The sequence below is a fragment of the Habropoda laboriosa genome, unplaced genomic scaffold (genome assembly GCF_001263275.1).
Source record: "Habropoda laboriosa isolate 0110345459 unplaced genomic scaffold, ASM126327v1 scaffold54, whole genome shotgun sequence".
NCBI classification, from domain to species: Eukaryota; Metazoa; Arthropoda; class Insecta; order Hymenoptera; family Apidae; genus Habropoda; species Habropoda laboriosa.
This window is the reverse complement of record NW_017100156.1, coordinates 139901-140175: the sequence shown is the minus strand read 5'-3', so window position 1 is coordinate 140175 and position 275 is coordinate 139901.

Sequence of the window (275 nt, the reverse complement as noted above, 5' to 3'; positions counted from 1 at the left end):
TCGTTGTAGTATTGCCACAATAATGAACATGAAAGTTATGATATCATTAATTTGAATAGTCATTAAAGATAATGCAATACTGACAACGCTTTAAAATAAAAATAGTACAATTTATCATAAAAACAATTTTATTTGCTGTTCTTATTAGGGCACTGCCATGTAAATCGTTAATTAAGTTTGTCCTTGAAACGAGGCAGTATAGTCAGCATGAGAGAAAGAAGAGTCATGCAATTAGTCGCGAGATGTGTAGAAATTTTATTCAACACCGCTCCAAT